Genomic DNA, 12,216 nt, shown 5'->3' with positions numbered 1-12,216 from the left:
GCCAGTTGTCGTGACCGCACAGCCCGATCCACAGCCCCGCCGTCACCAGGCTTCGATGGAGGTCGACATCACCCGTTGACGCAACACGGCAGCGAAAACACACGCGAAACATTCCCGAAACGCAAAACACATAGATACAAATAGATGACTAACACAAAAGCAACACGAACCATACCTAAGGAAACACATGCACAAAAGCAACACTAAGACGGCTAGGTAAGACACAGAGAACCAAGTAACGCAGCGAGGACACACTGAACAAAGGGAAAACAAGGACAGAGAAAGACGGATAGCAGCCTGCCTGATTGCAGCGAAGAGGATAGCTGAGAGCTTTTTTGAAGAGAAGTGGGTGGCTGATCCAAAGTTGTGGATCCGCATAGGCATGCCTCATCTCAGTATAGGTGGTTACTCCGTCTGAGTTCAGCCGGACACAGTAAACGTGGTCTTCACTAGCGCGATGACATACGACTTCGACGCTAGCGGAAATTCCTTCCACGGACGCACACTGTTCATCCGCGACACCAATCAAGATTGACTTCGAATACGCGATGTCTATGTGATGAACAGACGTGGAAGGTTCGGCGATAGACGAAGAGTCGCTCCACGCCGGGCCAAGTCACAGCGCGAATCGATTTTAACGAAAACCTTGGCGCTGTGATGACCGTGCGATATATTTGCCGGAGTGGCGCTAAATCGCGTTTCTCCGGCGCCGGGGGTTACTACCTTAAACGCACCTTCCACATTGCAGTGTTGGCGGGTGGCACGCAATCTTCCTCGGCCGAGCTCGTTGTGACCCCGCAGAGTGAACCCCCCCGGGGCAACAGCGACACACGCTGTATCCGGCCCCGCGCGCCCGTTGCAATAACAGCAACGCTACGGCGCCCGCGCCCGTGCAATACCAGCCACGTTCCGGCGCTCCGCCTCCCTGAGGCCGTCGAAGAACTATTTACAATTATTTACAACGGGTCACTCTGCGGTCCCTTCGGCGCTCTTCGGGCCGATTAAAAAAAATAGGAAAAGACGATTCCGACACCCTTTGGTGGGGGTGGCGGGTTTCGTTCCCCCGGCTGGCTTTCCACCCCGGCTGTCCTCCCCGTCATCGCCGCGGGGTAGCGGGGGAGCGTCCCCTTCTGCGCGCGCGACGGAGGGATGTCCGGGGCGCTTGCCTCTTCGCGGAGTGGGCCTGTTTCGTGGCCTTTGTCTCCGCTCGGCTATGCGCTGCCAGCTTTGCCCTCAATTGGTGGTGCAGAAGGCACCACCACTAACCGGTCTTCCTAAAGGTGACAGAGGGCAAATTAATAGTGCGTCAGCTATCATGGCTTGAATTTTGCGAGGAAAGGCGCGCATCAACTGAGAACTGCCGGGCAAGCCACCAAGCCGCGCCAACAATAGCAAAACCGAGAACTTCTGCAGAGTTAGCCGGCCTTAGAGGCACTGTACCCGAGCAGTCCGCGCAATTAGCAGCCGCCAGAATGGTAATGATGCTAGAGACCCACGAAAAATCCGTCGGACTCACCGAATCGTTGAGCAGATGGAAGGACGGAAAAGTCAGCCCTCCCGGTACGAATCGGCGAGACCTCCGGCCCCGCATGGTCTCCACAATCGAGGACGACTGCAACATCTCGGCGGCCACTTGACTCCTTTCCTCGTCCACGCTTCGCAGCACGGAACTTCGAAGCGGTTGTCCAATGCCCTTACCACGCTACTTTTACTGAGGCAAGGTATGACAGAAAGAGCGAGAGGAAAATAGAGGAATTCGGCACACGGGGGAGAGACATGGCTCGGTTAACAAAGCGCGTTCGCAACGCAACCCCAGCAACGCAGCGGCCCGGACACTCGGCGGCCAGAGGCTAATTAGGCCTCTGGCCCCACGTTGGGCGCCAATTTGTGGAGTTCACCCGCGACGCTCACGGCGCGCCGGACGACCACCACCGCGGGTTCGAGCACTCCGAGCCGCCGCGCGCGCAGGGCACCGCGCGTCCGCGCCTGCTCCGGCCCGCTCCGTGTGCCGACGCGCAGCTGCGCGCGTACGCGCCCCGCCGGCCCCACAGCTTAGGGGAAGGCGAGACCGCGCGCGCGCAGCAAGGGAGACCCTAGGCAAAGCTCTCGAGAAGACAAAGTACATTTATTAACCTGGGACTCAATACAAACACACGTTTTAAGAGTTTTAACATCACGTCCGAATGTGAATCTAATTAGACAAAACATGGCCGAATGGTCGCCGGTGGCCGCTAGAATGGCGCACCGCGACAGAGAGAGAACAAAGAACCCCCAGCAGTAAGAATTTGCCTATCCTTCGGTCAGCGCCTGCCATCGTGCGCCCCAAAGCAGAGAAAAGGGAAATAGAGAAAAACGACAGACGAACAGACGGGGGCACGATCGGCAGACGCTGCCTCAGGACATCGAGACGACGGAAGAGTGCGCGCACGCCCGCCGAGGCCGGGACCCCGACGAGCCGGAGTAACCATCGGCCGGCGGCGGACAAAGGGGGCCGCCGCCGGCAGAGAAGGAACACGTACGCACCTTCCGACGCCCCGATGTGGTCTCCCTCGGCGCCCGTCTTGCGCGCGCTTACCCGGAGTGCCCGCAAGCAGGGCCCGAATCCCGCCAAAATGTCGGCCAATAGGCAAAGCCTGTTGACCTTCGCGTGGGCGGGGTGACAGCAGAGCGACAGTGTTTTATGACCCGCTGCCACCCCGTCCAGGCAAGGAGGAGAGGGACACGGAGCCCCCGGCAACACAACGCAATGGCTCCCATACAACCATCGCTAGAGCCTGAAAAACGCCGCGAGAGCGCCAGAAACCCCACAGGCAACAAGTTCACGTGCCAACAAGTTCGTGCGCCGCCGGGATTAGCAGGTGGGCCTCGGACAATGGAGCATGAGCAGCCCTCCCCTTCTCCTCGTTAGAAGTGCATTGCCAGTCTGCGAGGCAAGACCGCAGAGAGCCGCCAGGTGTGACACCGCGACACGGGCGCCTACCATTGGCTGAAAGTGGCGTCATCGGAGCGGACTCTCCCATTGGTCAAACATGACGTGACTTACAGTGCTCGAAGGGCTTATAAGAAGCCTTCCAGGGATTCTGGGACATTCCCTGATTCACCTCTCTCGAACTTCTTGCCGCGGGCCGCAGCGTCCGAGTTGCTGCTGGCCCGTAATGACTGTACGAATGTTAATTGACGCTCACCTCCCTGTACATAATGTAGAATAAATCCCTCCCAAGTTTTGGGATTTCCATCCCGAAGGCCGTCCTCCAACCCCTACACCGGTTTTCCAGGGCCGTTTGCGGGAGAACCTAATTGTTCTTTTTTTTTTGTTTCTCGTCTTTTTCTTTGCTCTGCATAGATCACAATCATATGCATCTTGCACACTGAGTCTGGCGATTACTTCAGCAATGGGCATTACTGCGAATGGCCACCTCCCACCAACGACCTCGGGCCGAAAATGGATTCGCGCTTCCAACTCAACCGAAAGCGGCTTCAGTTTTCCACATGTACAGTTGCCGTACACTGAACGCGCGCGTCCGTCAACAAGGTTTTCCTATAGCAACAAACAAACGAGTGGCCTCCTCGCGGCGAATGTCGCGCTATACTGATAACTGCGCGAAGACCGCGTAACTAAGCAGCCGGTAGCCAATCTTTGGCTTCACATCTGGTGAACCGTTCAGGAATTCCCGTGTCCGGTTTTCCAGGGCCGTTTGCGGGAGAACCTAATTGTTCTTTTTTTTTTTGTTTCTCGTCTTTTTCTTTTCTCTGCATAGATCACAATCATATGCATCTTGCACACTGAGTCTGGCGATTACTTCAGCAGCTTCGCACGGCATGTGCCGGCAGCGCTCCTTTGGAATTCACGGGCTGTTCAGTACTACCGGCGCTAGAAGCCGTTTCCCATTATGCTGGTGTTCCTTTTACTCGCCGTACTTATTGTTGCGTAACCCTACGGTTGGGTTGTATTTTCTGTGTAACCTTTATTTTTCTTGCTCTTTTATGCGTACAGTTAAAGCTCGATCTAACGAAACCCGATTTTACGAAGTTCCTGACCTAACGAAGAAATTTACATTCCCCCGCAGGTACTCATAGGGTTCGGCGTTATCATCAACCCGAATTAACGAAACAAACTTGGCCGAACTCGATTTAACGAAATTTTTCCCTAAATAAATGAGCAAAAGAAACAATGTCTTTCTAATTTTGACACAGACGGGTTTTTTCTTCGAGCGTGCGCTCTAAAGCTATCGCGTCAAAACATCCAGGCGCCATGGTCACATCCCAATCTTTATTTTGACGAGGCTGCAAGCCGCGTACGTACGTGGAACAGCTTTCGTTATTTCATGGTTTATGCGACAGATGGCTGGATTAGCGGCAAATACAACGCAGCAGTAGCCTTTGCGTGTCGCTACGTCACAATTTTGGATTTCGAAGGATCGAAGAATTCCTTTCTCGATTTTATGAACTTCCCGATCGAACGAAATAATTAGAGCGTTGTAATCACTTCGTTAAATCGAGTTTCAATGTATGACTAGGTTATTTCGTACTCAGCATATATTGTAATTATTGCGTAAGTGATAATTGTTTATTACTTATGCCTTATTCCCCTCAGCCCTTATGCATAATGCCCCGTTACTGGCTCTTTGTTGAAATTTAATTCAACAATTAATTATATTCCCTCTTCATAATAGTTGCATATTTTTGAAAGGGAACTATAAAAGAAAAGCCGTTATAGTTGGCAGCTTGAATCAGTTTTCGGGGTGCACGAACGCCCGTGTACGGTACATTTGTGCACGTTAAAAAGCCCCAAGTGGTCAAAATTAATCCGGAGTCCCCTATGCTGCGGCGTGACGCCTTGGGTCTGGCACGTAAAACCCAGAATGTAAATTCCCAACTATGCTGCAGACGGAAAAAGCGTGTTAAAGCTAGAGTTTTCACCATGCAGAATTGTTTGGTGGCTGAAGAACATAGTTTTTTATGCACCGTATACGAACAAGTGGAATTCGGGAACCGTTCGGCTGTCAGCCTCGGTAACTCTATAGCTGCAGGGTCTATCCTTGGGTGTGTATAGGTTGTTTACTTCCAGCGGGCGCGCGTCTAAAACTGCGCAGGGTCACTGGCATTTCCCCGCTCTATGGTCGCGCACGTGACCGGCACCGAGCGACCCTGCGACAAGGTCGCGACTCCTCGGATGACTGATCCGTAAACAGCGAAAGACGGGCCGCGCGAAGGAGAGAGAGCGCGGATTTATTTCCAACTCGACATCGGCTTTCACCGTCTTGAGACGCTCCGCTCTGCATGCTGCCGCACACAGATACATCATCGCTGCGTTTGTTTTCTCCGCCCAACCGGCCGTGTTTGTTTGTTTGCTTATTCGTTTGTTTACTCGTTTGTTTGTTGCTATAGGAAAACCTTGTTGACGGACGCGCGCGTTCAGTGTACGGCAACTGTACATGTGGAAAACTGAAGCCGCTTTCGGTTGAGTTGGAAGCGCGAATCCATTTTCGGCCCGAGGTCGTTGGTGGGAGGTGGCCATTCGCAGTGAGAAAAAAGGGGAGAGAGCGAGACAGAGAAGCTCAGGAAAGGTCGCGGCCCCAAAGACTATTTTAGATTTTTAGCGAATAGATCGCGAAAGGACGGTGATGACGACTGGCTCGGAATTTGCTCTTTTTATTGTTTCAGTTGTTGTTAGAGGTATTCTTTGTTATTATTATTTATTTTTTACTGTAGCTTTAAAAACATCTTGCGGTAGTGAGTCACTGATCGAAATATCAAAAGGAAAAAACGACCTCCGATTTTCTAAAATAGCTTCAAGTCTCAAGATGGTGCGTTGTCTATAGGAAAGCAGCTTCTATTCACCCAGGCGGCCTAATTATTGACCAGTTTCAGAAGCAGCGCCAAATGGAGGCGCATATATCCTCTTTGAAATAAAATGGGGGCGGGGCACTAAACTTAGCCAAAGTTGCTTGAGGAATCTTAACGGGACAATTTACTGGTAATTTGCGTCACTAAAACAAAACAAGAAAACGTCACTAAGGCTTGATTCCAAAAAGTATCGTTAAGGTGAGCAAGAACTCGCTAAGTTTACCGACTCTCTGTACCTTGCACGGGTGGGTGGATTTAAAGAGCAACGTGGGCATGCGCGCGTGCACTCATAGTTTGCCAGACGACCTCATGTGATAAGGAAATAAAAACAGTACGTCGGCCACAGTTCGGAGGGGTTAGAAAGTATCTCGGCTGCCGCGTGGGAGTCACGCGAGTCCCCATCCATCCAGTAGGCTTCCTAAAGAAATCGGCAGATCCGACGCATATCGACTTCATGATGTAGCTGTTCTTTGCAACAATAACAAATAAACATGGACACATGTGATGAAAAGACAAGACGCGCGCTCGTCCTGCTTTTTTTTTTTTAATCTTTGTCGGCGTTCTTCCGCGTTGTACGTTATTAAGTCAAGCAGACTGGCGAAAGCTTCCGCGCTTCCCATGCATGTGTGGGGATCGGTTATAATGATGATGATGTCGCGCCTGCTTCTTCACTGCGTGGTGTTCTGCCTGTCTATTCGGGCGCAGCCAGCGGCCCTATGGGGCCAACAGCAGCGCCGCATGGCCGGTTGCCCGTTGGGCCAAGCTTATAAGCGGCAAGACCAGCGGCACCCTCGAAGTGTAAGGATGAGGCTTTGCTTTAAAGTTTAGTACCAGAAGAATAACACTGGCGCTGCGATCATACAGCTGTAGCATAGGAATGATAGGTCTGTCTAACATTCGTGCTTGTGCGTTATTTATCGCGCTTATCTTTTTTTTCTTTGGGTATCGAAGAAATTATATATACATATATAAATATATATATATATATATATATATATATATATATATATATATATATATATATATATATATATATATATATATATATATAAAATCACAAAAAGCCAACCAACAGGCAACAGTGGGGAAATTACGTGTACTTACTAATTGAAATAAAGAAATTATAAATTAATGGCTATGAAAGTGGATGAAAAAACAACTTGCCGCAGGTGGGGAATGATCCCACGTCTTCGCATTACGCGTGCGATGCTCTACCAACTGATCCACCGCGGCGCCGTCTTCCCATTCACTTTCCGGGGTATTTGTGTGTTGCTACTAGAACTAATGCTGGGAGTGTTAGCCAGTGCCACCACTCACTTGCTGGAACTAAAATGTGTGTGTGTGTGTGTGTGTGTGTGTGTGTGTGTGTGTGTGTGTGTGTGTGTGTGTGTGTGTGTGTGTGTGTGTGAGAGAGAGAGAGTTAACCGAGGGGCCCGATTTTATTATATATATCGTAACGCGTATTAGTCGTAGTGCCGGTTACATCAGCGGGCTGGAGGCGTCCAGGAGGAAGCAGAGCTGCGCAGGTAAGCGTATAAATTATATCTCCTACAGGCAATGGTCGTTAACTGTCATTACAGAAGCGTTGTAAGGAAGTGTTGGTAACTCTTCTTGCATCGAAAGTACTTGCTTGCCCCACATTTAACTCCGCTTTCGAGAGTTGCTTCTGTACTCCCCTATACGTACCTTACCATTCACTACGCTTGAACCTACACAGAATGAACGCACTTTATCGCGTAGCACGAGAACTGTCAGAAATTATATTAAATGTATATGACCTCTGCAAAAAAGATTGTTACTGGTACTCCTTTGTTCTCAGTTTAGAGCTTGAATCCCTCAGTCACGCTGTCTGCACAAGGTTCGAGGTTCTCGTTCGAGGTTGAACACACAGGCGCGGAGAAATGCGCACGATAAAATTTTCGGTCGGTGTAACCTCGCCATACAGAGTGCAACAAAAACACTTGCGATAATTCCTATCTGCCCGAGTGCCGACGACTCGACGGCTATCGGGGAATAGCGATGCGCGATAAGATTTCTGAATGGAGATAACGTTGGTCCTGCTGCAACTCCACGAATATAGTATATATGGTCAGCAAGCGGACATCACTGACGCGAGTAAACGCATCGTCTCGGCCGTCCTGAACGGTTGGGAAGCAGCGGCGACCAGTAACGGGACAACATTTATTCGCTGCGTCCACGACGTAAATAGGTCTGGTCCATTTTGATGTTGCGTGACCAGTGACCGTAGCTTGCCAAGTGAAAGTCCGCATCCGCTGTGGTTTCCTTCCAAAGACAATACAACCGGATGTGGACGCGCATTGACGTTGATGCACACGCCTCAGCGAGCGTGCGCCGGCGAAGCAGTTGTTTTTTCGCGTATGCACTCACCCTGCCGCGCATGAAAGGGCGTGACCAGGCAGTCACCGTGTTGGCCTTGTCCTCTCGTCATTGTCACGAAAGCGCTCACTGTTCTGTTGGGCGATCGATAATTGCGGTCGGTCAAGTCCATTAGCTTCACGCGGCAGTAGCTGCTTTTGAATGCGAGCGTACCCGTTTGCTGTAAATGGTTCGGATATCACAGCTGTCGCTGTAGTTAATCCTTCAACTACGCGGCTGCCGTGCGTTTCCTTTTAATAAGCTATCAGTAGTCGACCACAACACGTGCGGCCTGAATGATCAGATGGCTATGGTGCCTGCCGGGACTTCTGCTGCGGATATGTTCAAACGATGAAACGCATTGGTTTGTTGCTCACTTCGCGCTTTAAGGCAATTCTTTATTGTGTTTGGAAGAACAGTTCCGTGTGCGTGTGTGTTTGTGTCAGCATGAAGATAAGATGGGGTGAATGCCCTCTCTGTCCGGTCGCACGCTCTGTGTTCGTTTTTTTTTTGTTGTTGTTGTTGTTAATGGCGAAAATAGCCGGCCCAGACGAGAGGTGACAAGGGACCTGTTAATTCATGCGCGTTTTGTGGAGGTGACGTCCTCGGCGGTGCTATAGCACGCCCGAAATCCACGCAGAGCAGTGTCAGCGGGAGTGCGATAATCCGATAGGCATGTAGACACATCCCGTTGTCCTTTCACGGCAACACGCGCTGCCAATTGCCCCCATTGTCTTCACGAATCGTTAACCACAGCGACAAAACAACATCACTGGCAAGGTCACGAGTCCCCGTGTTTCCCGTCCCTTTCTGTGTCTCTCCTTCCTGTTTTCCTTTTCTTCTTTTTTAATTTTCGCTGTGCTACAGAGCATTATTATATCTCTGCTGCAGTCATGGTCACCTGAACAACGCATCTCTTAGTATGGTTCACTGACAGTGCCGGCGTCAAAGGGTTAAAAAAAAAAGTGAACGCTTCACTCACTCTTTGTTCTTATTTCTGTACAAGCACACGACGTTTTTTCCGCTTTGAAATTCATGAGCAGCGCAGCTGACAGTTCTGTCGCAGCCGTTTGTTCATCTGTGTGAGAAGTCGCACCGTACAAGCAGCAGGTCGAAAGCAAGATACCTCGCATTGACGCACCCGCTCAAATTGTTGCCGACACATGGGTATAGATAGCGGCGAGACATTTTTCGTTCAACATACATTCGTCATTAAAATCAGCCTTCGACTGTACGCAAAACATTGCGTGTGTCTGACAAATATGAACGTGTCATACAATGAAGAGACAGAAGAAAGATATGTCCCATGTTATTCGCGTTCACAATAGTGTGTCTTAATCGCTTAAAATAGCACCTCAGCCAGTACACTGAGCTCGTTTTCTTCGTAGACTATGGGCCTACGTTGGGAACATGAAATATGCTTATTTGTCCGGATCATTGCAATAGCGGGGCGATATTGCTTACGCAATTTTTTTTTTATAAGAAGGTTATGTGAACCTGCGTGCAAAAGATACGTTGCTGGTCTATAGAGCCCCGGCCCTGATGGACCTACGGACCGCGTTGACACATGATCACGTGGTTTCTACGTTGATGTATGGAGGCATAGCATGGTAGCATTAATGGCGGCATAGTGGTCATGCCGAAAATATTCGGTTTAGTGGGAAAGCTCGCACACAAAAGCCGTTTTTTGTTAAAGTGAACTTTACTGAAGTAATCGATCTCACACCAGACATACAACGGAACCCTCGACTGGTCCCGGTGCTTACGATAAAGGAATGCTGTATATGGCCACCATTTGTTTCGCGCGTTACAAAAGACGTGGTATACTGAGACCTCTTCCACACAAATAAGGCAAGGGCCACAGCGTAACAACAAGAACGGGATTCGAATAAGAGCTTGTTTATTTACATATCGTATTTATCTATCTATATCCATCTATATAATACTTGGACTCTTGTCGAGAAGCAGCTTTTTTTTTTCTTTATTTCATCTGCCTGCTTATCTGAATTTTCTCTCCGCCCGCGTGCACCACCCTCGAGGCGAACTCTTTAAGCCCAACAGGCCTTGGCCCGAGGGAGCCGTTTCCATAACGACCGGGGCCGGCCTCCATCGGCGTGCGCTGCGAGTTGGCCGGGCACTAAATGGCTCTGTACACACACACGCGCACGCAGAAGCACGTAAACACGAGGCGGGCGCAGGTGCTCGCGGCTCGTGAGTGCAGCCGCCGCCGTGGTGGTGGACCCTGCGTCAAAACGCCGGGAATAGACCACGTCCGCCCGAACGCGGTTCTTCCGACGCGCGACATCGCTCTGCACCTCGTGGCACCCCCGCCCGCCCCGCGCTGCAGAGACGCGCAGTCTGCCGAATTTACATCGCGCTTAGGGTTGGAGGTGCTGGTGTGGTTTAATTCAGCTCGGTTGGATTTCAGTGCGGCAGCTGTGCCGAAAAATCCTCCCAGCTTCGCGCAAAGCTGCTGCACATCTTAAGGAACTGCGTCTTGTTGCGCTTCGCCCTTCGAGGCCTTGGCTCGATCCGTGTCCGTTAATTTCCAACATGTTCGACTAAAATCTCGTTAACTCGAGGACCTGTCTGCTCTGGCAACTTAAGCGTCAGTTCCGGGTCCTGACGAACATCTTACCGCCGCACCATGAAGGGTCCTACTGGCGCGGCGGTAAGATGCGCATTTGTCTAAGATGTGGTTATCTCCAGCTTATCTTTGGCACCTCCTCCCTTATACGTGTACAGGACGTCCTTGACGAGACACACGACATCTGTAGCAAGTCTAACCCGCGCTCGTGCACTCTATACGGCTTGATCGGTGCCTTTCTGTGGCTTTTGTGACCACGATCGGCCACTCCGCTTAGCTATTGATAAGAACGATACGAAGCGTCGTGCTTTATTAGGCGGCGAGGAGCGAGGATCGTCGCTGCTATCTGTTAATTTCAAACCGAAAAAAGAAAGCTATTTCTCGCCGTGCTACGCCCCTACGGTTTCCGTTCAGCGCGCGCGTGTATTTTATATGGGCTCCTCGGGTTGCGTTGACCCTTTGTAAACAGCAGCGCCTGCTCGCTTGAGAGGAACCACTCTTGGCGCCTGGAACAACGAGGGCCGTTAGCATTTTACTATTTACCTCATATTCGTTATACTCTTTCAGAGTATAGGCGCCATCGGGCCCGGCACGTACCCGCCTGCAGACGTAAACACGCTGTCTTTCCTTTGGCCTTTCTTTTTTCTTTCAGCTGTTTTTGAGGTAGCGCTTTCGGAGCAGCTGTGTCGGCGAGGGAGCAGTCGGGCGGCACTCTGTCGTGTACGTGAACTTTGAACTAAAGAGGCGGACAAAAGAAGCATTTACGGTGATAGGATGGTATAGGATAGGATAACATAGGATACACTTTATTGCTCTAATTTACAGAGTCATTCAGTGGTCAGACCGAGTACCTCCATCTTCTTCTTGTCGATGGTGACTCCAGTCTTGCAGGGTTGGCGCCCCTAACATTCTGACTCGCAGTTTCCGTGGAATAAATTCATTATACATACGTGGAATATGGAACTGTTCTGTGTGTATATATATATATATATATATATATATATATATATATATATATATATATATATATATATATATATATATATATATATATATATATATATATTTTAGAAGAGTTAACTGCTGGGCTAGTTGGTGTTCTTGCATACTGGAAAGATTTTGCGCCAAAAAACACAACACACACAAGAAAGACGACAACACCACGGGCGCTACTTCAACTGTTTAATGAGAGTGAAAGCACTCGACATATATAGCCATCCAAAACATCGCGCATGCGTACAAGGCAACATGGAGTACATAGTTTTATCAAAGTAGGCGTGATAGAAACTTCAGCTCAGCCTCGTAAAGAAAAACCGATGTAACACTAACACAGTTAGGACCCGCTTTCTTGATGTAGAATGCTTCCAGTGTTTCACGCGATGTCTGATGTTTGCCTCTACCCAGAA

The 12,216-nt window shown here is 50.1% G+C and overlaps 1 protein-coding gene and 1 non-coding gene across 3 annotated transcripts in view; one reads left to right on the top strand and one right to left on the bottom strand.

Moving 5' to 3' along the window:
• Positions 1-12,216, top strand: part of LOC135919521 (phospholipid-transporting ATPase VA-like) — a 190,303-nt gene that overhangs the window by 103,078 nt on the left and 75,009 nt on the right. The window lies entirely within an intron of this gene.
• TRNAT-CGU (transfer RNA threonine (anticodon CGU)) lies at positions 7,009-7,080 on the bottom strand. Its single transcript has one exon. It is a non-coding gene; the product is annotated as a tRNA-Thr (tRNA).

Source organism: Dermacentor albipictus, chromosome 3 (assembly GCF_038994185.2).
Source record: "Dermacentor albipictus isolate Rhodes 1998 colony chromosome 3, USDA_Dalb.pri_finalv2, whole genome shotgun sequence".
NCBI classification, from domain to species: Eukaryota; Metazoa; Arthropoda; class Arachnida; order Ixodida; family Ixodidae; genus Dermacentor; species Dermacentor albipictus.
The sequence above is the reverse complement of the archived record's forward strand: the minus strand, read 5'-3'. Positions and strand labels throughout refer to the sequence as shown.